This window comes from Rhyacophila brunnea, unplaced genomic scaffold (assembly GCF_057557595.1).
Source record: "Rhyacophila brunnea isolate RB1 unplaced genomic scaffold, BYU_Rbru_1.0 scaffold_8, whole genome shotgun sequence".
NCBI classification, from domain to species: Eukaryota; Metazoa; Arthropoda; class Insecta; order Trichoptera; family Rhyacophilidae; genus Rhyacophila; species Rhyacophila brunnea.
In genome coordinates, this window is record NW_028233350.1 from 5392530 (window position 1) to 5414489 (window position 21960).

A 21960-nucleotide genomic window follows, 5' to 3' on the forward strand; every position below is an offset into this window, starting at 1 on the left:
TGGTACAACGACCGGATGAAGATGTCTTCGGGTTTCTGTTGAATAAGAAGGATCTGGCGACCATATTGCTACCATATATCCCCGGGAAAGAACTTGGCGAGTTATTTTTCGACCTGCTAAGTGAAAGGGATCAACTGCGAGTGGGCCAAGCAGGCTGGTCCAACCTGGACGAACTACTGGTGGTGGCTCAACGCCTTATACCAACTACGATTAGACCTCCCGTAGCGATAGCCACGCAACGATCGGGACGAAAAGAATGCGGCTGCCTATGCGACTGTAATCAAAATTTAGAACAGTCGAGCGCACGCCCGAAACCACGTCAACAAATATTTAAGGCTGAGACACGCCCTGAACCGCCTCCGCAACCGCGGGAATCGACAAATAATAATCAGGCCAGAACCCCAAACGGAGCCTTTCTGGCTCGAGGAGGCCAACAACGCAGAGGTGCTTTCCATGGCGGAAACCGCACGCCACTTTATGACGCAAACGGCGTTCGCAAGTGTCAGTACTGCGAGTTCGGTTACCACCAGAACCATACATGCCCGAACTACCCTGCATGGAGACGCAACCAAGAATGGAGTCCACTGGAAACGGAGCAGGGACATTGATGGGGCGCCGCAGAACCGAGAAGTCGACTTGGGCTCTCGAGGAGACCTCGTGATCCTGCGGATGCCACCTACAATGGCATACGAAAAAATGAAGAAAATAGTGACAAGTGCTTTAATCGGGACCCTCTTAAAGTGCCCGTTAAATCTAGTGATAAGTTTATAGATAGTGACTTTCTTATAAAGCCTATTGTTGCTAGTGTTAAGTTAGATAATAATTGTAAAAATGTGTCGTCAAGCAACACCGATTTTCATTCAGAACAATTTTCCGAAGTAAACTTTCCGGTTAACCATAAAACGAGAGTATTTCGCTCTAAAAATAATGTTGATGGCATAGGATTTAATAGTACGCCGTACGATAGCGGAGCAATTAATTTGAATCCTGGCCTTAACGATATTCCGCAAAGAGAGAATGAAAATCAGCTGGTGTTGCTCGTCGAAGATACAAACTGTACTAGGATTAAAAAGGTAAGAAAGATGACGGATGAACAAAGATTGCGTGACGCGCCAATTTCTTATGACGAGTTTCTCGGAGCAGACCCTGCGGCGGACATTGGGGAAGCGACAACAGTGAGTAAAGAATTAACCGCATCTGGTAATTTCGTTGATAAATATAACCAAACTGCTCAAGTAAAGCCGCTTATTGATTCCCTTCAGGCAAATATAGTAAACTCAACATTCGAATCTGTAAATGTTGACAAAAACAACATCGGTAAATTACGAATAAATAATTTGACTTTGAAAAACACTGAAAATATTGATAATAAATTTAATCTTAAATATGCCGCCACTGGCCCTTTTAATTGTATGCGAATCGAATCTGATACATATAAAGATGTATTTGCAAAAACTACGTCGGCTCAAGACGATATTAGGTGTATAAACGTTTCAAACGCAACGAATAATATTATCGGGAATAAATCGATACAAAACTCGCACGGGAGTTCTAAAAATAAAGTAGTGAGCACGAAAACGTTCAGCGAAACCATGACCTACCGCAGATTGCCTAGGTCAGGATCAGCTAGCAAACTCGCGTCGCCGCAAACGTCAGACGATGCTCGCGAGAAACTAAATAAACGAATGTCTTCATCCAATCGAGGGGGAATAAATATTCTAGCTGTAATAAATAAGATAAATAATAAGAAACGTAAAATAAGTAATAATAAAAATGTTAGTTATAAGGAAAGTCTTGATAAGAAATTTAATTATAATGAAATTGGCAGTACCGGGTCAACTTACATTATGGCGTGCGAAAACGTACTACCAAAGAAGATCGCTATTGCCAATAGTTTTAGTGACGCCTTAGTGAATAATAATAATGTTGTAGCTGATAAATTAGATGTTTTAAATAAATGTTTACTGGATAAAAGTGTGAAATACGATTACGAAAATTTAGTGTTAAATAAAAAAGTGAACGGTAATAGTGTTCAATCACATACTGATAATAGTAATAAGAGTGTGGATAATGACAATAGTGATAAAATATATTTAAATACACTGCGTAGAAATAGTTTTAGTAGTGTAAATAATTTAAAATACGGGGTACAAGACGACGTAGCCTCTGCTGGGGTATGTGTGTCTGGGTATGGGGTCAGCTCATATAACGGAGGTGCGCCCCTTCTCAAACTGCCTTTGAGCATCCACGGAGTAACCGGACGTTACGAGGCCGTCGTCGATACTGGAGCCACGAGAACTCTCGTACGGAAGGCATTGGTATGCCCGCCATACAAAGTTAAGGGCGCTCCTCAAATGCTCGTTACCGCGAGTGGCGAAGCTTTGAGCACAAGCGGGGACGTTTTACTCAGTGGATATTTACGTGACAGCCCCGTGGAATTCGATGCTCTCGCCTTGAACAATTTGCAGGTAGATCTTCTCATCGGCATGGATTGGCTGGACAAACAAGAAGCGGTCATTGACATGAAGCGTCGCTGTGTACACTTTGGAAACCACATACGACAAACTGTTCACTGTCAAACGACGAGACCGCCATTGCCTAGCGAACAAATTACCTTGGCAGAACTGTCACCTGACATTCCTGAAAGGGCGCGCGTTGATTTAACTAAAGTTATGACGGACTTTAGCGACCGGTTTGCCGAACACGGACCACCGAGTAGAACCACGGAATTTCGGATTCATTTAAAGGATACTACACCCTTCAGGTTGGGACCTTTTAGACAATCCGAAAATAAGCGAAAACAAATTCAAGAAAGCGTGCAGCAGATGCTTGCGGACGGTGTAATAGAGCCTAGCAACTCTCCGTACTGCTCTCCTGTACACTTAGTACCCAAACGCGATGGTACCACCCGGTTTTGTGTGGATTACCGAAAACTTAACGCCCTCACTAAAGAGGAGGCTACTACCCTGCCTCTTATTTTAGAGACACTCAAGGACCTAGGCACTGCCACCATTTTTAGCAGCCTAGATTTGCGTAGCGGTTACTGGCAAGTAAAACTTGATAAAAATACTCGACCACTGACGGCTTTCGCTACGGCTGATGGTAGCTGCTATCACTTCAACGTTTTACCATTTGGTTTGCAAGGCGCCTGCGGCGCATTTCAGAGACTCATGAGCCAAGAGGTGCTGGTCGGACTCATAAACAATATATGCTTAGTCTATTTGGACGACATTATTGTATATAGTCGGTCGTGGGAGGACCACGTGAACCATTTACGAATGGTATTTGAAAGACTACAATACCATGAACTAAGAGTGGCACCAAATAAGTGTCAAATTGGTCTCAGAGAGGTCGACTACCTTGGACACCGCATTACGGCTACTGGAAACGAGCCGCAGTTACACCATCTGCGAGAGGTAGAAGCGGCCGCTCAACCAACGACCAGGAAAGATGTGCGTAGCTTCTTAGGTTTATGCAATTGGTTACGGGAGTATATACCTAGGTTTGCAGAAATAGCAATACCTCTGACGAAATTACTTCGAACCACTGTAAAATTTCACTGGACCAATGAAGCCACAAATGCTTTCAGACAAATAAAAGAAGCTATGAAACAACCTTTAAAGCTGGCCAGACCGGATTTCGAAAGGCCCTTCTGCTTACAAACCGATGCTTCAGGACATGGAATTGCGGCCGTGCTGTTTCAACGTAAACAAGACGGTGGACGCGATGTCATAGCCTATGCAAGTAGACGCGTGAATGAAGTTGAGAGTAGGTATCACAGTAATGAACTTGAAACCCTGGCGGCAGTCTTCGGTATTACAAAATACCGAGGTTACCTTGAGGATCGAAAGTTCACGCTGATTACCGATAACCGGGCACTCACGTGGCTAAATACAGCGAAAAATCAGAAGGGTAAATTGGCAAGGTGGGCGATGCTCTTGAGCGAGTTTCGTTTTGATACGGAACATTGCCCCGGTATTGAAAGCCACCTGGCCGATCACCTTTCAAGGTTCCCTCAAGAACACGCGACCAACGCTAAGGATGCTGAGGAGATAAACAAGCGGATGGAAGCGCCCACGCGAAAATCTGAGCCCCATACCGCTATGTTACTAACAACGGTCACATTACGACAAAAGATTATGGATAAACAACGAACGGATACTACGATACAAGGATTAATACGGCGCATAAATTCGAATGCTGGACCGAGTAGAGAACCCGCCGGCTTGATTGTGAAAAACGGGTTGCTGGTACGGTTGAGTGGAAGTCAGACACCACAAATAGTAGTGCCGGCCTCGTTAAGGAAGGAGGTGATGAAAGTTTTTCACGACGAAAATGGTCACCCAGGATCGTTGGAAACGGACTACGCTATCCGCGATGAGTTCGTGTGGCGCAGGCGTAGACGCGAAGTGGAAGCTTACGTGCGGGCCTGTGGCATATGTGCCACCCGGAAGCGTGGTGCGTTGCAGCTTAGGGCAGCGGAAACTTCTCATATGGAAGCTAAGCGGCCATGGGAGATCCTGGCATTAGACCTGATGGGACCTTATACTACCACACGTTTAAAAAATAGATTCATTCTGGTAATCACCGACTTGTTTTCACGGTGGGTTGAAGCCTTTCCGTTGCGATCAGCGGTTGTATCAAATATCATCCAGTTAGTTCGCGATCAGATCATCCTGCGTTATGGAAGTCCACGGGCGCTTTTAACGGATAACGGAACGCAATTTAGTCACCCGGCATGGCTCGCGGCCTTGGAAGAATGGGATTGTTTACAATGGACAACTGCCATCTACAATCCCAGGCAGAATCCGACTGAACGCCGTAACCAGGAGATTAAGAAAGGGTTGCGTATTCGTTTAGCAGGCATGGACCAAAGTACGTGGGATGCCCATCTCACAGACGTACTGGGTGATTTACGATGCCGGCGCAATGCAGCCACGGGATTCACCCCTGCTGAAGTACTTTGGGGAGCGAAAATGTGTAGGCCTGGATATTGGTCCAACCCGTTAAGGTCGAGAGAGAGTAATGGAGTTGAGCGGAACCGTGAAGGTATGAATGAGGCTGTCTTTGCAAATCAAGAAAGGTATTTCCAACGTCGAAGACAGGATCGTGTGGCTGAACCACCGGCTTACCAAGTTGGGGAATCGGTATACACGAAGGAATATCCCAAAACAAGACCAGGAGCAAGTGCGGGACTTGAACCTAGATGGACAGGACCTCATAAAATTATCTGGAAAGTTGGCAAAGTGACGTATTACGTAGCTCGGCGTGGCCGACCTTATAAATTTCATGTAGATCAAATCCGTAAACATTACCCTCCCGCTGAGACGGAAGCGGAAGACGATATAGGAGATGACGAAGAAGATAATTTGGAAGCACTAAGTGGGTCTCCTCTCGAAGTGAGCGAATCTGAAGGTAGCGTAACCGGGCAACTTATGATACCAGAGCTTGATGGTGTGGAGAGTGCGCACTCTCCTTTCTCGTCGCAGGCTCATGAGGAGGCTAGGGACGTGACGCCTGAAAGAGGTCGTGGCACAACGAGAGGTACTCTCGAAGCGTTGCCATACACGAAGAGAAGAAAAAAGAGGAAGTGGAAGAGAATACTTGCGGCTAAGAACCATCCTACTACCGGTGGGAAAGCCATGCCGTCAACGAGCCTGGCCATTGTACCGCTAAATGACGCTTTGCCCACAGCGGTAGGAACGGATGTAAGCGCAGTATCTACCCATGAGGTGATGCTACAGCGACCAGCAGACGAGTGGGAAATTTTCCATAGAAAAATATTCGCTGCTCGGGACGAGCCTGGCCCAGTAGTCACGCTACTATCTCGCCCTCGTCGCGAAGGCAGACGACGTCCAGCTAGGTATGCTCCTATTGAGCAAGAATAAAATAAAGGAAAAACGTAACACGAAATAATAATTCCGAACGAGGGCCAAACGTCTACAAATGTAACCTCTCGGAATACAAAAAAACTGGACAGCCCAAGAGTCGAAGACTATAGCTCCACGACCCCTCCGCTGACTAGTATAAAAGAACGAGAAGAATAACAAAAACATTACGAAAACAAAATAAACGCACGACATTACAGGAGAAAAATAAAATAATAATAAATTATGACAAATGATAATAAGAAAGGAAAATAAATCAAACTCTGACTTATTCAGGAGCATTGCTTTGAGCAGGAAAATAGTAATTAAAATAAATATAGAAACAATACGTAAAGTTAGTTGTGTAGAGTTTTTTTTTTTTTTTGTTAGAATAGTTAGATTGTAGTTGATTTTTTTTTATAAACTGTTATCATGCCATGTACTTAACGGATGAACAAGGAATTGGATGGGTGGCCGATGAGATCAGGTTGTACCTTTCGACTTTAATCCAGATGGGGCGAATTGATACACCCCTGTTACAGGCGGGCTTCTCCCGGTGTAAAATAATCATTTAGTAGCTATACGTCGAAACGTAACCCTGACCTCTAGAAACGGCTTCATAAAACATCTAATCTGATTCCTTGCTCAACCACGTAAGTATTTATTATTCATAGGTAAAGGCCTTCGTCCGGTGTGTGAAAATCGCATATTGGGCGGAGGTGTAATTAAGATAAATTTAATTTAATTTAAAAAGTATAAATGATGATGGATGAAAGCGATAATTTTAAGACTAAATATAAGTATTTAAATATAATAAATTTTGCCGCGCATTGTGCGTGAAATCCTCGCGCGCCGGCGCCAGGGTCAGGCTCGTGATTCGCCGAATCAAAGATCACGCGATAAAATTTGGCCAATCACGAGAGTCCTTTTTGCTGGACGGCGTCGGTACGCGAAATTTAAAAAGAAAAAAAAAATAGTAAGCGTCCCCTTTCCGACATATACGGACCTGCGTAACTAATTATAAAAAACCTAAACATGTAAAGAAATTGTAAAATATAAGGAATACCAAGTTACACGAGACACGTGGTTTTATTTAATTCCACCCTCAAATATATCGTACTTTTTTTTTGTGAATCCGGGGTTCGATGGACACCTGAGCTAGCCGCTGGAACCCCGGGGATCTCACAACCGATTATTATTTTGTCCATTATATTGGTACTGAATAAAAGGTAAAAGAAAAACTACGGATTTAAAATAACAGTTAATTATTCTTCGTCAGCGCCCAATTATAATCGGTGGTTAATTTTTCGAGAATCATTCATAGGTCTACCAATATTTTTTCTAAGTAGCAAAGTCACGAGTATAGCCTTTTTCAGCTGAAGCATCAGGATATTCTGACCTATCACTAAACTCCAATCAAAAAGTGATAAGTAATGTGCTGTATCGTATTCAGACAGTTAATTATCCCAGGATGTGAACCGTCAGTAGTGTTATTTTTAACACAGCCCCTCAAGACGGGACACAGACATACGACACTGTCGACGCAGGTCTACCTTGATTCCAAATGCATCCCATTAACATATTCAATAAGATATATAAAATTTAAATGGAGATTCTACATAACAAATGAAAACACGGAATCTACTCCGAAAAGTCATTCGATACCACAGTTCAATAGGAGAACAACTCAAAATTTAAAGGTTTTGAGTTAAGAATGCCATTTGATGTAGAAAGGTCTTTTCTTTATAATTCAGCAAAAAAAAAAATAATCAAAAATTTCTTCAATGTGTCATAAAATCAAATAACCCTTTCTGAGATTAATCAGTAATTCCGTTATATAATCAAATGTTTTGGCTAATTCCTTATTAAAATGTACAATTTCATTGTGTATTTATGAATTCCACTAAATTAAATATAAAAAAAATATACACTTTCGTCGAAATCAAGGCTTTAAAATTAAAATGAGAATTACTGCAAAAAATTCAAACGCCATTATCTTGGAACAGGGTTTTATGAGTTGTTCCCCTATTGAACTAGGGTATCGAATGAGTCGAATTCCTCCCTTCATTTTATACTCTTTTAATTTTGTTAAATGTGCCACTGCAAAGTAATGCATGCAAACATTACTCTTCATATCTATTATTAGGTAAGTAACTAACAATTTTCTTGTAATGCATGTTTTAAAAAAAACCTACCGTATCGATTTATTGCCTACACTTCGGATACCTACATGATAATATACCTATGGTATTACTACACTTCCACGTTGTCAAAATTTAATGGGATTAACAATTAATAAGCACACACTGTATCAATAGAGTCACTATGAAAATATTATAAACTTCAGTAGATGTATCTATAGTCTAAGCTTCAGTAGCTAATAACAACTGATATCTCATTTTTATTTGTTAGTTCCTTTTTGCTACAAAAATGTTCCTCCCTCGTAATAAATAACTATGACGCAATATCTAAATTAAAATTTCGAAATACTGTAGTTTTTCACGTTTAAAGATTTTAGGGTTCCGCGGACCAGTTGAGAATCTCTAGTTTAGTCCTAGTGATGCTACGTTGATATGTGCGCGCATTACATTTCGAGCGCTACATACAGGACTCCGCATTTAAGGGGATTTTATCAACATACGCGTTCGATTAACTAAAACCCTGAATAAAATAAAGAACTTGATACACTTCGAGGATCACAACAATTGCAAGTAGAGCTTTATATAAAACGCGATACATGTTATAGTCTTTTCGATTTTAACTTCGACGACAATATATTGCAAAATTTCCAAAACGTCGACCTTGAAAATTTAGCACATTTAGGTGAATCTATCATATATCATATACAGACATGAAAAGTGAAAATTATGTTTGTGGGAAAATCATAACAATACTGGAAAAATAGTGTCATTCATGTTTGACCGCAAATACTGAGACCTATTTCGAGCAATTGAGATAAAAAAAAGTTTCCTTACATCCTTATTTTATTTTACGACAATCTAAGATCAATGTGAAATTCTTAGTACCTGTACATGGTAAGTTATGGCGAAATCACGTTTGATCTCGACGAGTTTTGGATCGTATGATTTCAATTTTACTTCGTAAATCTTTAGCGCTTGACGAAAATGTAGTTCTGCCTCTTTATATTTACCCTGAAAGATTTAAAATGTTTGTATTATATTAATTGTAGAATTTTTGGAATACATTAAATGAGGAAGAATAGACTTTGAGACAATACGAAATTAAGTTGTAATAATTAAACCATTACAAAAATTACCAATACACCCACTGTGGCTTAAGTGTTAGACTATCACGCCGTGGGTCCCAGGTTCGAATCCTGGGTCTGGCAAGTACACATATTGTTTTTCAATTTTTGTGTGAGTCAGGGCATGGATCTAATAGGTTGGCAAGTGGCTGACATCCATTTCTCGTAAAAAACAAAATCTGTCAATACAAACCTCTACTCTGTGGAGGCCCATATCATCCTATTAGGATCGGACATGGTTGGGAAAAAAAATTCATATTTCATAGCAAATATAGAAATGTACTGATGAAAATAAACTGATTTTTTTTGTTATTTAACAAATAGTCCACCAAAATTGAGAATGAAATATTTTGCACAATGAACATAGTTTGAAAAGACATCTAATATATCTTCACTAGCCATGTCTATCCCTTGGAGCAAGCACATGGACACCACATGGCATCTCCAAGAATCGCCAGTATTCTTTCGTCATATACACTATTATCTATCAGGCGCGCACACAAAAAAATCGACGCAAGCCCACATGTCACCGCCACCTTAATATGGATGCCCATCTTAGGGACAAACACACATCTAAGTGTGGTTCTTTATGGCACTCTATGACATTACAAACAATAACTTTACTTTATATTGATTTTTTTACTATCTTAAAAATTTAGGACGTTTAGGTGAAACGATCACACAGACATGGAAAATGGATATGGGAAAATCACAACAATACTGGAAAGACAGTGTCATATATATATGACCGCAAATACTAAGAACTAATTCTAGTAATTGAGATCAATGTACAATAATTGCTAGTACCTGTTCACGGTAAGTTATGGCCAAGCCATGTTTGATGTCAGCGAGTTTTGGGTCGTCTGGTTTCAATTTCACTTCGTAGATATCAAGCGCTTGTAGATAGTGGCGTTCCGCCTGTTCATATTTACCCTAAAAGATGTTCAAAATATTTGTATTATATTAACGTTAACATTACGAAAAACTACGGACTTAAAATAACACCTAATTCTTCGTCAGCGCTCAATTATAATCGGTGGTCAAATTTCCGTAAATCATTTAAAGGTTAAATATTTGTATTATATTAAAGGCGGACGTGCTCAGCGTGGGTCAAAATGGAGCTTTTTTTTCATTTTCAAAGCATGGTCCTGGACATACCTTAAACGTTGTAGATAATCTATTTGTATAATTTTGAAGCCTTATTATCCTTTATATTTATTTTAAACATTTGATGACTGCATAAAGTATTTTTATTACATAAAATAGTATTCTTTTAAACCTCTCGCTCTAATGTTTTAGAATATAGTCATATTTCGGTACATAACTGTGCAGTGGTGTTAAGTTTTTTTACATTTATTAATTTTTAAACGCATTTATAAAACCATTAGTATAATTTATGACGAGATGATTTTAGTAAAATATTTACGATAAAAAATTAAATTGATAATCTCTGTGATCCCAAATTTGACAAGAATTAGGCATTTTATTCTTAAAAAAATGGGCAAGATTAACACATTTGAAGATAATTCTAAAGATACTAATTATAAGCTACTTGTATGTCTTTGACCAATCAAGTGTGATAAACATTGCTTTATAATAATTATTGATCTAAGAATAAGGTTGTGTTTTTTTGAAATACGCCATTTCTTTTGGCATTTCCCAGTGGTTAAGCTACAAAAAAAAAGTTTGAAAAGACAACAAATATATCTTCATCGGCCATATATTAGGTACTGAATAAAAAACGTAAACGAAAAACTACGAATTTAAAATAACACCTAATTTCCGTCAGCGCTAAATCATAATCGGTGGTACATTTTCCGTGAATCATATATAGTTTGACCAATGTTTCTAAGTAGCAAAGTCAAGACTGTTATCCTTGTATGTTGAGAATATCTGGTGTATGCTACGTTGACATGTACGCGCTTTACAATTCGAGCACTGCATACAGGACTCCGCATTAGAGAGGATTTAATAAATCAACATACGTGTTGGATTAAATAAAACCATGAATAAAATAAAGAAGTTTATGTTCTTCGAAGATCACACAAATTGCAAGTAGAGCTCTACATAAAACGCGATGCATGTGGATGCAACTGGATATTAAGTTTGTGGGAAAATCACAACAATACTGGAAAGACAGTATCATTTATTATATATGACCGCACACACTGAAACCTTATTCATGCAATTGAGATTACAACAGATCCTTAATAGCCTAATTTTATTTTACGACAATCTAAGATCAATGTACAATAATTGTTAGTAGATACCCGTGCATGGTAAGTTATGGCCAGTTCACGTTTGATGTCGGTGACTTTTGGATCGTCTGGTTTCAATGTCACTTCGTACATCTTTAGCGCTTGTCGATAGTGGCGTTCCGCCTCTTCATAATTACCCTGAAAGACGTTTAAAATATTTGTATTATATTAATTTTTTGAATACCTTAAATCAGAAAAAATGGACTTTGAGACAATAATATATTAAATTAATAAATTAGCCATTATAAAATACATATATCATGGCAAATATAGAATGATAAACTGATGTATTTTTTATTTTTTAACGAAAAATTCACCAAAATTAAGAATGTAACAATCTGCCACAATAAACATAGTTTGAAACGATATCAAATATATCTTCATCGGCCATGTCCGTCCCTTCGCTGACTGCTGGAGCATATTGATAGCACACGGAAGCGCCAAGAATCCCTGTGGCTCGCCAGTCTCCTTGCGACATTTATAATATTATTATTATGCGCGGACACAAAAAACTCGACGCAATCTCAGATGTCGCCGCCTCCTAAATATAGATGCCTATCTTAGGAACTTGCACTTCATTACAAACAAAAACTTTGTATCGTCTCTGTTCTGGCAGAACACACTAACTGGAGAATACTAGTTATGAGTAATTTGACTTTGAAGTTGTTAAAATGTTTGAAATGGTCTATCATGTGAGTTAATTAGGTAATCGTAAAAAGGATGACTTTAAAATAAAGACTGTTTATTTATTAAGAAGGTTTCCAGACGGTAAAGTTTAAAATAAGGAACATTTTGGTATAACTAACTCAATATGTCATTTTTTCGAATTAGTGTCTTCTGCCAGAACAGTGACGGTTTTAACTTGTGTTTCACTTCAAATAATGTTTATTAATTTGAGCGTCTCTTTTAGATAATTAGAGTTTAAGCCCAATTGAACGAGTTACACCATGCGATTTTGATTTTGTCCATTATGTAGGTATTGAATAAAAGGTAAGAGACAAACTAAGGATTTAAAATTACACCTAATTCTTCATCAGCGCTCAATTATAATCGGTCGTAAATTTTCAGTGAATAATTAATTTATTATTGGTCTATCAATATTTCTAAGTAGCAAAAACACGAGTGTTGCCTTTTTCAGCTTATGAATTAAAACTATATTTTGATCTATCAAAAAAAGTGATAATTATGCTGATGACCGTGTTACGGCTCAGAAACATGACACTGCAATTTGCGTGCGTCAATACTGGAAAGACAGTGTCATTCATATATTATTATGACCGCAAATACCGAGACCCAATTCGACCAATTGAGACCAAATAAGTTTCCGAATATCCTTATTTTATTTTATGAGTCTAAAATCAATGTACAATAATTGTTAGTACCTGTTCACGGTAAGTTATGGCCAAGCCATGTTTGATATCAGCGAGTTTTGGATCGTCTGGTTTCAAATTCACTTCGTAAATCTCTTGCGCTTGTCGATAATGGCGTTTTGCCTCTTCATATTTACCCTAAAAGATGTTTAAAATATTTGTATTATATTAATTAATGTAGAATAATTAATCATATATTAAAAAAATATAAAATACATATATCATGGAAAATATAGAAAGATAAACTATTTTTTTTTATTATTTAACTAATAATTCACCAAAATTGAGAATGTAGCATTCTGACACAATGAACATAGTTTGAAAAGACATCAAATATATCTTCATCGGCCATGTCCGTCGCTTAGCTGGAGCATATTATTATGGACACCACACGGCACCCCCAAGAATCCCTGTCGCTCGCCAGAATTCTTGCGTCATACACTCATTCACATTATTATCTATCAGGCGCGCACACAAAAAATCGACGCAATCTCAGATGTCACCGCCACTTAAATATGGATACCTATCTTATGGACTTGTGGACACCCAATTGAACGAGTTACACCAACCGAATATTATTTTGTCCATTATATAGGTACTGAATCAAAGGTAAAGAAAAAACTACGGATTTCAAATAACACCTCAATCTTCACCAGCGCTCAATTTATAATCGGTGGTAAATTTTTCGTATTTCATTTATAGGTCTACCAATATTTCTAAGTAACAAAGTCACGAGTTTTGACTTTTCTGCTTAAGCACCTGGACTATTCTGACCTATCACTAAACTCCAATCAATATCTGATAATTATACACCGGACATCTCAAGTCTTTTTTTTGGGACAAACTCGAATATTGCAACATTTTTTAATTAAAAAATGCGTTAATAATTTATGGAACCTATGTTTTTCAGAAAAATAAGTTGTACGATGTAGTAGGTACAATGAAATATGAAATAAATGAAGTGCAAGATACCTTAGCGATACTTAATTATATAGAAACGCTGCTATTAGTAGATATACTATACTATTTAGAGAAACTAATGAAGCGCTTACGTATAGAGTGGAAGAATTAGTTGTTAATAGTAATATCTATAATATTTAATAATATTCAACTTTTTATATACCTCTTATTGAAATCAAAGTATAAATTTCCACTAAACTACTTATATTTTCACTATCAATTAATAACAAATCACACTTGCTCCCATGATGAGAAGGACCGGGCAGCTAGTGTATTATTAAAATAGTACCAAATCTGAATGATTTCGTATATTATGTTGATACTACGAAAATATATAATATGAAAACATATTATTATATTATTGTAAAACCAATTCAACGAGGATTCAAATCAATGCTTATCAGATCTGAGTAAGGAACCATATTTGTACACATTGCACAACAGCGGCCACTTGAGAATATCAAGATACGTCTGTTATATTTACCATAACTACTTAAGTACTTAAGCCAAACTAGTAATTATTTTTGAATACTTCACATATAATACGTTCCTTGTGATACGAGAATGCAACAGCGATATGGATTTATGGATGGGTAAAATGGGAAATATCGGACCTACGTGGTTAATGAAACCCTTTAGAAAAAGTTTCGTACGAAAGATACTTAAAATCGTACTTTTGTGTTTCAAGCAAGTGGTTGGACATATCGAGATATTCAATTTTAATACATAGGTACTGATGTTGTAATGTTTTTTTTGATATTTTGATAGGCCATTTTCAAACACTTTATATTCATCATGCAAAATATGTAAGTATATGCGTTTTCTGTTAATTGCTACTCCCTAATACTATAAATTATATATCATAGTATTATTTCAATGAAATATATAAACCCGATATAAATATTTATTTCGGAAGTTATCAAAATGATACAATCATAATTAGTCGACATTGATACATTGTGTATATATAGTACCTAATACCATTGATAATAAATTATTTTATCAAGAAATATAAGATATAAATAGGTATAACACAGTTGCAGTGCCTACCATTTCTTAACAAGTTGACCTTCCCTAATAGTTCATTGCTTTATCCAATCTGGGAGTTCACACATGAAACTATAATTTGATGTTATGGTAATATGGTAGAAAAAACAAAAAAAACTTTACCTGCTCCCTTGTTATACTGATCTACCTATTTTGATCTACCTATCTACCGAGAAATGACGATTTAACGGGCTTAACTATTGAATGTATTAATAGTATGTAAGATATTCATTACGAGTTTTCACAAACACTTCAGATAATCAAAATTTGTTTTTTACTTGATCCTTTACTAATAGGCAAGAAGGTTTTCACAATCTTTTATTATATTAAATTACTATATAAACGAAAATTAGCTTTTTTCGATGTCAATGTGCATTTACGATCGGTGAGTGCGCATAGTGCACGAAGAAGCCAGAAGGCATACGCCGGGTCGTAAATAATGACTAATAAAATACCTAGTACAAAACATAAATCAATTAGAATTTATTGATTAATATTTTTGCTACTCGTACCCGTTAGATATAGGGACCATTATACCACTTTCCTATAGAAGGTACGAGGGTGGGTCAATAATTCCTTAGAAAAAAGCATTAAAACAGTTTTTATTTTTGTATTTTTTTTTTTATTTCTCAACATAATCTCCTTGGAGCTCAATACACTTGGTTAGACGTTTCTCAATATTTTTTAAACCGTCAGAAAAATAAGTTTTCGGAAGGTCCTCAAAATAAGCATTTGTCCGATCGATGACTTCTTCATTTAAAAAAAACGTTGTCCACTTAGCCATTTTTTTAAGTTTGGGAAAAGGAAAAAGTCACTGGGGGCTAAATCTGGCGAATACGGTGGGTGGTCGACCAATTCGAACTTCAATTCTTCAATTTTAGCCATTGATCGTAAACATGTGTGAACACGGGCATTGTCCTGATGAAAGAGGATTTTTTTCCTGTTTAAATGAGGCCGTTTTTCTTCAATTTCGTTTTTTAGCTGGTCCAATAAAGATGCATAATAATCCCCTGTTATTGTTTTTCCTTTTTCCAAATAGTCAACGAAAATAATTCCACGTGCATCCCAAAATACAGTAGCCATAACCTTACCAGCTGATTTTACGGTTTTCGCCTTCTTTGGACATGGTTTGCCTTTCGCAATCCACTGCTTTGACTGTTCTTTCGTCTCGGGAGTATAGTGGTGTATCCATGTTTCATCTACAGTCACAAAGCGACGAAAAAATTCATCCGGATTGCGTTGCATGAGCGACAACAGGGCTTTAGAGGCCACCACCCTATTGCGTTTATTGTCGACTGTGAGCAAACGCGGCACCCATCTTGCAGAAACTTTTTTCATGCCCAATTTGTCATGTAAAATAGAAATGACGCTACCTTTTGAGATCCCTGTAACCTCAATTATCTCATTCAACTTTAATCTTCGGTCACTTAACACCATATCGTGGATTTTATTGATCATTTCTGGTGTAGTCACCTCTACAGGACGTCCTGAGCGTGGTTCATCCTTTGTTGATGTACGACCACGTTTAAATTCATTTAACCAGTTATAAATAGTTGCAAGTGAAGGAGCAGATATGCCGTGAACTAAATCCAACTCATTTTTTATTTCCTTTGCTGTTAACCCTTTTATATTAAAATGTTTAATAACAGTTCTAAACTCAATTTTCTCCATTTTTGTAAACAAGCAAATTTTTTTTTTGAATGTACGAAAATAAAAACAACAACCCGACCAATCTGATTGAAACTTCGCAGTATACTGAATCGGTAGTGCCGCTGCATGAAAACAAACCGCTTACAGTACTAGTCGCGCCACCTGTCGGCTTTTCTAAGGACTTATTGACACACCCTCGTATATAAGGTACTTTTAAACACTTTGTACATTTTGCATTTTTGTTTATTGTTATTAAATCTTAGTTGATATTATTCTTTTGACTTATTAACTTAAAAATAACAATAATGGATGAAATATAATATTCCTAAATATTATAATATGTCACATATATAATATTGTGTAAGTATATAATATATAATTATCAAGCCTCGATAGCGAAGGCTGCGTGACTAGCAAATGCACTTACGACCTATGTAAACCTGCTGTTCATATTGTTTTAAAAGCACATTGCATTGTTATTTTTTTAGGATTATCCTTTGCTTTGTAATTTTATTCTTGTAAATCCACGGTATTATAGATGGCTGCACTATTATATCTAAAATGTAAACATAAATTTATATACAATATTGGTATATACTACAGCTGATGATGATACATACTATCGTATGAAAAATAATTCATTTTTAAGTTGTGGAATTCTTGTACGTATCATGCGACGAAAGAAATAAAATCGTCTTCAAGTTTTTGTCATTGGTCGGGAACCTTTTTTGATACCTAAACCTACGGCAGGTGAATTTTAAACACAGCAAATTTTTCACAGTTTTGAAGTTACGCTATTTCTTAATGTATATAAATCAGTCATTTAATAAATAAGGACAAATATCACCAACAAGTTAGTTCAAGTAAACAATCGACTCCCACGTCCTCTATACTTAATTGACTTTTTATGCAATAATATGTACCTACCTATATTTTGTACTGTTATTCAATTGAAAATGTCCATTAGGATAAAATCGGTTGAATATCAACATTATGAAATAAATGTGGAAAAAGTACGAAAGTAGATATAAAGTGTTTAAATGAAATATGTATCTAGGTACCAGTCGTTTTATGTGATGAATAGTTCTTTACACTTTATAATATGTAAGTATTTAAATCAAATACATAATATAATCATATATCAGATAATTACTTTTTAATAACAACATTTAAATATAATGCTAATTATGTCGAATGGCCACCTAATCGGCGCTTTTAGCGTACAATGTATTAAATGGGACGGCGGGACTTTTTTTAACGTTACACACCTACAAACTTACATGTAGAATGGCCAAAAATGGAAATACGAATAACCATAGGACGCCATTTTGAAAATTTCATTCTAATGTCAGATTTTGTCCTGTTACGAGTCTTGATTGGGTAGTTTTCGACAATGGCTCCATTTTTTTTGTAGTACTTATTCCACTTTTAATCAATAAATTAGGACCGGTTTCGTCCGCTTCAGAGGGACATTTCCAACTGAATCTTCCCATGTTCAGTTGAAAATGTCCCTCTGATGCGAACGAAACCGGTCCTAATTTATTGATTAAAAGTGGAATAAGTACTACAAAAAAATGCGTTTTATTAAATTAAACAACAATACATATTAACGCAATACAATGACTAAGTGAAAATCTGAAGCAATATTATATTGCAAAGCCTTTAGAAGAATGCAATTACGGCTTACGCAATACATAATATTATAATAGTAGGTATTATAATTATTCAAACGAATATTTCCAGGGATGTCTCGCATCTACAGATGTACGCCACTGGTATTTTGAAGACGAAATTTCTTACGATCGATTTGATGAAATTCTTTAATGTCAATAGTTTATAATCAAATATACCAGTTTGGGCAGAGCATCCTCAAAATACTTAAATATCTAAAGAAATAAACAAGTAGGTATATGTCTTTTTTATCGATATGTAGGTACGGTATTGTTGCTTGGTAATACTAATAGGTATCAATATGATACATTTAGAACATAAAACGGGTCAGCGGACAAAATCTTTCAATATTTGTATTTATATTAATGGTTGGTACGCAAAAACTATTCGATATTTAATTATGAAAAAACATATTCTACACGCATTTTATAAAAATGGTTTACCATTACTTACCTGCAATAAAAAAAACCATCAGTTTTGTAATGCGACCTTTTTAATAGCAATGTGCGAATTGGAATTTGTTTGACGTGGCCGCACATCGCGTTATAATATTGGCAAGATGATTATTTTAATTACAATAATTACCATCGCACCTGAGCTGGCAGAAAAAACAACTGAAAATTTTTAGAAATCCATACTAAGAATCATTTGGGCAAAAGTCTCATTAGGATATTGGATTCGTCCACCAATTTAATGTGTTTTTTATGGGTTGACGGTTAAAAACGTGAACGGGCTGGTGTTTACTGATAATTAATGTGCTGTATCGTACAGTTAAATATCACACGATGTGAACCGTCAGGAGTGATGTTTTCAACACCGCCCCTCATGACTGTTGAGGCTCAGACACACGACACTGCAATTTGCGTGCGTCGTCGCAGGTCTTACTTGATTACAATTGCATCTCATTAAAATCTTCAATAGATATAAAATTCAATTGGAGATTGTACATAACAAAATATAACACGGACTCTACTCCGAAAAGTTATATAAGTAGAATTCCTCCCTACATTTTATACTCTTTTAATTATGTTAAATGTGACCCTCCGAAGCAATGCATGCAAACCTTACTCCTAATTTCTTTTATAGTGTTCTCTGTTCTGTGTTTTCTGTTATAGTTAACTGTCAATTCATGGTAGAACTGCATTGTATTATTTGATTAATTGTTTGTTTAAAAAAATATAGTACTTATTCCAATTAATTAATTAAATTTTAGATCGTTTTTTTCCTCCTCAACGGGACATTATCAACTAAATAAATCTTGAACAGGCATTTATCATTTTTTGTGTCGAGCGCTGCATTCAGGACTCCGCATTTTAGGGGATTTAATCAACATTCGTGTTGGATTAACTAAAACCATGAATAAAACAAAGAAGTTGATATACTTCGAGGATCACACAAATTGCAAGCAATTGGAGCAAATTGCTCTATATAAAACACGATAAATGTGATAGTATTTTTGATATTTTACCTTTGATGACAATATATTGCAAAATGGCCAAAACGTCGACCTTGAAAATTTAGGATGTTTAGGTGAACCTCTCACACAGATATGAAAAGTGAATATTATGTTTGTGGGAAAATCACAACAATTCTGGAAAAACAGTGTCATTCATATATGACCGCAAATACTGAGACTTATTTCAAGCAATTGATATCAAAAAAGTTTCCTTACATCCTTAATTTATTTTACAACAATCTAACATCAATGTGCAATTATTGTTAGTACCTGTTCACGGTAAGTTTTAGCCAAATCACATTTGATCTCGGCGAGTTTTGGATCGTATGGTTTCAATTTCACTTCGTAAATGTCTAGCGTTTGTCGAAAGTGGAGTTCCGCCTCTTCATATTTACCCTGAAAGATGTTTAAAATATTTGTATTATATTATTTAATGTAGAATAATTTTTTGAATACATTAAATGAGGAAGAATAGACTTTGAGACAATAATATACTAAACCATTATAAAATACATATGTCATAGCAAAATAGAATAATAAACTATTTTTTTTATTCTTTAACAAATAATTCACCAAAATTGAGAAAGTAACATTCTGGCATAATACATTAATACAATTTTATACAGAAAAATAAAGTTTCAAAAACAAAATGCACCTACACTACCTACATCATTGAAAATGTCTATGTCTTTAGGGAGCGCATTTACTAATCTTGCACCCCTCGCTAATGGTGCCTGATAGGCTTGACACGAGGAAACGGTTCCGATCCAAAATAAATCATGGCTGCGACCACGTAGGTAATTGACAGGCGCATGTAAGTTCAAATTCATTAGGATACCAGGATTGTAAACCATCCCTCGCGCTAACAAGCGAAAGCGTTTCAAGAGCAGAAGAGACCGACGAGATTCAAGAGAGTGAAAAGTAAGCATGCCTTGTGTCGGAAAATAATCATTTCATTTATTTTCAATCTAAGATCAATTTATTTGTTTGTACCTGTTCGAAGAAAGATTCGGCCAAATTGTTTTCGGTCTCGGCGACTTTTGGATGGTCTGGTCCCAATTTCACTTTATAGATCTCTAGCGCTCGCCGATAGAGATGTTCCGCGTCTTCATATTTACCCTTAAAGTTGTTTAATACTTTGGACGCGGAAGACGCACACGGCGCGTAATGACCAGGCGGCCGATCGATCTAATTAACGTGCATTTTAAAGGGGGCAATTAAAAATCATTATCGACTCAGCAGCGAATGAGTTAAGACATTTTTGTCAATAAGAATATTATTAATTGAAGCATCTTTATAATATGATACCACTTCCTATCCATTCCGCTAACGGATATATTTCTATACATCCTATACAAAGATTTTTAGCATACTCTAGCACTAAAATTCATTATACTCTATTACAAGATTTAACTGATTGTAAAATAATCGTAGAACACGAATTCTTATGTTCAAATAATCATATAATTTACTTAACTCACATTAAACCCATTTGCGAAATAGAATTACTTAAATCCTCTAATATCCCAAAATCTTGTATGATCCAAGAAACCAACCAACCTCGAGATCTTTGGCATAAACTAGCAGCAACTAAATGCTGGTTAGTTGTTTTATCCTTCCCAACAATTATAACTGTTTCATGTAACGCCAATATCAATGATATAAAACTATCTGACACCGGTATATTAGAACTTCCCGCCGGATGTAAAGGATATTCACCTAGTATTTTATTGACTACTGAAGATACAAAACATTCTGATTTTCATTCTATAGTCCCCAACGTCGATATCCTACATGACGATCGTTGTGATAAAAATAAACCTAATGATTCCATTCATATACCCTTGCTAAACCCCATTCATTTTTCTAATAAAGGTTTAGAAGATTTACATCTTATCTCGAATAGAATAAACACATTCTCGAAAGATATCGACAATCTGCTTGATCAACCCCATGTCAAGAAATATACTAATACCTATAATTATCTTATCTATACTATATATATTATTATAGTTATCTTACTCTTTATTTTATTTAAATTTTTCAAATGTTGTCGTAGATTAAAATTTCCTAATAGAATTCACTCTACAGAAAATAACCAACCTGGTACTCCAAATATTAACAACATATTTCAAATTTGCTTCAAAACCACTCCGAATACTGTCAATAATGACGATATAGAATTAAATAGTACGCCTACCATACCATCAAATGACAGCTCGCCAACCCAATCTTCACCTCTCAGGCGAAGTAGTAGATTAAGCTCAAAATTTAAGTTATAAAATAAAAAATTATAAAAGCATTCTCCATTTAATCATGCAATGTATACTAACTAACCTTAAAATAATAAAGTGAAAGTGAAAAAGTGAAACAAAAAGGCAATTATAAATAATAAAAAAGATGTTTAATAAAATTA

The 21960-nt window shown here is 36.2% G+C and overlaps 1 pseudogene; it reads right to left on the reverse strand.

Annotated features, from left to right (window-relative positions):
• LOC147063841 (uncharacterized) overlaps positions 1-21960 on the reverse strand; it is a 231559-nt pseudogene that overhangs the window by 45482 nt on the left and 164117 nt on the right.